Here is a 3,565-nt window from a genome sequence, read left to right on the forward strand (position 1 = left end):
GGGTGTCCGGACAGCCGGACTATAACCTTTGGCCAGACTGTTGGACTATGAAGATACAAGATTGAGGACTCCATCTTGTGTCCGGATGGGACTTTCCTTGGCGTGGAAGGCAAGCTTGGCAATATGGATATGTAGATCTCCTCCCATTGTAACCGACTCTGTGTAACCCTAGCCCCCTCCGGTGTCTATATAAACCAGAGGGTTTAGTCCGTAGGACAATGACAATCATACCATAGGCTAGCTTCTAGGCTTTATCCTCTCTGATCTCATGGTAGATCTACTCTTGTAATACCCATATCATCAAGAATAAATCAAGTAGGACATAGGGTTTTACCTCCATCAAGAGGGCCCGGACCTGGGTAAAACATCATGTCCCCTGCCTCTTGTTACCATCCGCCTTAGACGCACAGTTCGGGACCCCCTACTCGAGATCCACCAGTTTTGACACCGACATAGCTCGAGGAAGAAGAAGCGGCGCTACGAGAAGAGGAGGCACCAACAATTGGTATCAGAGCCACAAGGTTCGAGGGGCGGCCATGGCGCGCGGTGGCGTGCGCGGCGGAGGGGGCGTGCGCGGCGGATGGGGCATGCGCGGCTGACATGGAGGCATCGGCTGCGGCGCGCGGCGAGCGCCTGGCGACAGCGACGCGCGGCGAGTCTGCGGCTGTGAGGTGTGATGTTGTGCACGTGAAGAGCACGGTGGTCACGGAGACGAGGAGGTCGCGGAGGACCTGCGTGGTGGCGCAGAGGTCGCGGCGGCTCGGCGCGACAACCATGGAGGCGCGTGGCATGACACCGCGGCGGCCGCGGCGGACGTGCGTGATGGCGCAGAGGCTGCGGTGGCGCGGCAGTGCGGCATGGAGGTGCTGTACTGTGGTTGAGGCCGCAACGGTGCAGGGCACTAAGCCGCGGCGGTGAGCTGGGCACGACCGGTGCGTGTTATGGGTGCGCACTGGACGCGTCGGGTGCGTCGGGACCGTGGGCGTGCGTATGAGCATGCGGTTGATGTTGGAGGAGGCGTATGTCGCCGATGTGCTCAAGTCCGTACTCGAGTTCGGCTACATCCTTCCGGCGTTTGTCGCTGGCGGCTGCCATGGCGGACGCGGAGGCAGCGCGTGGTGAGTGACTGGTGCGGTCGGGCTCGTCGGGCGAGTCGGGTGCGCGCGGGACGTGCGGGATGCATTGTTGCGGTCGGGCGCGTCGGGTGTGCGCGGGACATGCGGGGCGCCGAGGGATGCCAGGCGTGTGTCGTGGTGGAGAAGGAGCTCGGCGTGTGTCGCCGGAGTCGTGACGGAGCACGGTGCGACCGGCATCGTTGCGCCAGGTCGGGTCCGCGGGCTAGGTCACAGTCATGGCGACATCGACGACGGGAGCTGCAACAACTCCGACAACGACGATGTCATGGCTTAGGGGGTGAGTGATGGCAATAAGCCATGCATGTGGCCGTGTGGTGGCCGGGTCATGGCGAGTGTGCGTGCAAACTACAACAATATTGTGTTTAGTCGAGTCAAATGCATGCACGGGTTAGTTAGTGACTGCATGGATAAGTTGTTAGTTGGGAGGGATTCCAGGGTAGTTACCTAGGCGTGCGGTACCTGGAGTTAGTGGTTGAACCTTTCGGCTATTTAGCACATGCGTGAGGCCATCCCCTTGTATATATGTTGCATGTCAAGCAATGAGAAAAAGGCCGAGAGGGCTGAGGCAGAAACAATGTAGCCAGCGTATCCACCAAGGGGAAGAGCCTTTGGGCAAAGCTTTCTAGGCTCCTCCTTGGTACATGTGTGTGTGTGTGTCTGTGTGTGTGAGTTTCTCCTTCTTGTGTGTTCTTGAGGGAAACAAAGAAAGGAGAGAGCTGTGTGAGGTAGATTGAGGAAGAAGAAGTGGCGCTGCGAGAAGAGGCGGCACCAACAAGTTCATCCTTCTCAAGGCTTCAAACTTTGTTCTAGTATAGATTTGGATAGGCATCATTTCCTCCACTGTTGTTTACATCTGATTGGATGTTTGCAACAACTAGCAGTTTCAAATTGTGGTTGTAAAAACATGTTTCTTATGCAGAACAGACCCATTTATTTGCTTATATAATTGTGAAACATGTTACGTGTCTCCTTGTTTCTCTTTCAGAGTTGTATCTCTTATGCCAGGCAGAACTTTAGGAAAGATAGTGAGCCAAACCATCTTGAGGACAACGAGATGACCCCAAGGTCATGTCTTGATGAAGATAGTGAGTTGAAGCTACTCACCAGCAGGTGTGAGACAACCTCTGCGCAGTCGCTGCCTCAATCAGTTTGACTTCTTCAGTCTCAACTTAAAGCGGAAAGGCTTGCTTCAGCTCAGCTCCACACTACTAGGAAAAGGGCTACTAATGGCGCACCAGTTTTGCCAACTAATGGCGCATCACTGGTGCGCCATTAGTATCACGCCACTAGTATTTTTTACTAATGGCGCACCACTGGTGCGCCATTAGTATCTGGTATACTAATGGCGCACCACCGGTGCGCCATTAGTATAGGCCACGGTGTGCCATTAGTATAGGCCACGGTGCACCATTACTATAGGCCAGTGGTGCACCATTAGTATAGGCCACGGTGCGACATTAGTATTTTTGAAATTTGAAGGCGGGAAAATAGTAATGGCGCACCGTCTAAACCCCACCGTGTGCCATTGCTATTTTTGAATTTTGAATTTGGATCTGGATCGTGATTTTTTTGCCCATTTTTTGCTTGTTTTTTTGCTTGTTTTTTGGCACGATATTATTTCATATTTTGTTCCTGTTTTTGGATCTTGTACGTTCTTTTGCCGTGTTCTTTTGCCGGAGAGGAGGAGGAGGAGGTCACCGGAGGCACTCGCCTACATCGCCGGAGAGGAGGAGGAGGAGTTCACTGGAGAGGAGGAGGAGGAGGTCGCCGGAGAGGAGGAGGAGGAGGAGGTCGCCGGAGAGGAGTTCACCGGAGCATCGGAGAGGAGGAAGGAGAAACCATGAGGGGATGGGAGGAGAGGAGGGAGGAGGAGCTCACCGGAGAGGAGGGAGGAGGAGCTCACCGGAGAGGAGGGAGGAGGAGCTCACCGAAGAGGAGGGAGGAGGAGCTCACCGGAGAGGAGGGAGGAGAAACCGTGAGAGGAGGGGAGGGGAGGAGAGGAGGGAGGAGGAGGTCGCCGGAGAGGAGGAGGAGGAGGTCGCCGGAGAGGAGGAGGAGGTCACCGGAGAGGAGGAGGAGGAGGTCACCGGAGAGGAGGAGGGTAGTATGGCGGAGGAGAGAAGGGAAGATGGAGTGGAGGAGAGGAGGAGATGGAGTGGAGGAGAGGTGGAGTGCAGGAGAAAAATGGAGGAGAGGACAACGCCCAGCCATATATATGGCATTGTAATGGCGCACCGCGGGCAGGTGCGCCATTACTAACTTTTTTTAATTTTTTGATTTATTTTGAATTTTGAAGGCGGGAAGATACTAATGGCGCACCACGGGCAGGTGCGCCATTAGTAACTTTTTTTTTATTTTTTTGACTTATTTCGAATTTTTAAGGCGGGAAGATAGTAATGGCGCACCATGGGTAGGTGCGCCATTAGTAA

The 3,565-nt window shown here is 54.6% G+C and overlaps 1 pseudogene; it reads left to right on the forward strand.

Moving 5' to 3' along the window:
- The first annotated feature begins 600 nt into the window (after positions 1-600).
- Positions 601-1,122, forward strand: LOC147970316 (uncharacterized; annotated as a pseudogene).
- Positions 1,123-3,565: the final 2,443 nt, after the last annotated feature.

The sequence above is a fragment of the Triticum urartu genome, chromosome 5A (assembly GCF_056163025.1).
Source record: "Triticum urartu cultivar PI428250 chromosome 5A, HENAU_Tu73, whole genome shotgun sequence".
Lineage (NCBI taxonomy): Eukaryota > Viridiplantae > Streptophyta > Magnoliopsida > Poales > Poaceae > Triticum > Triticum urartu.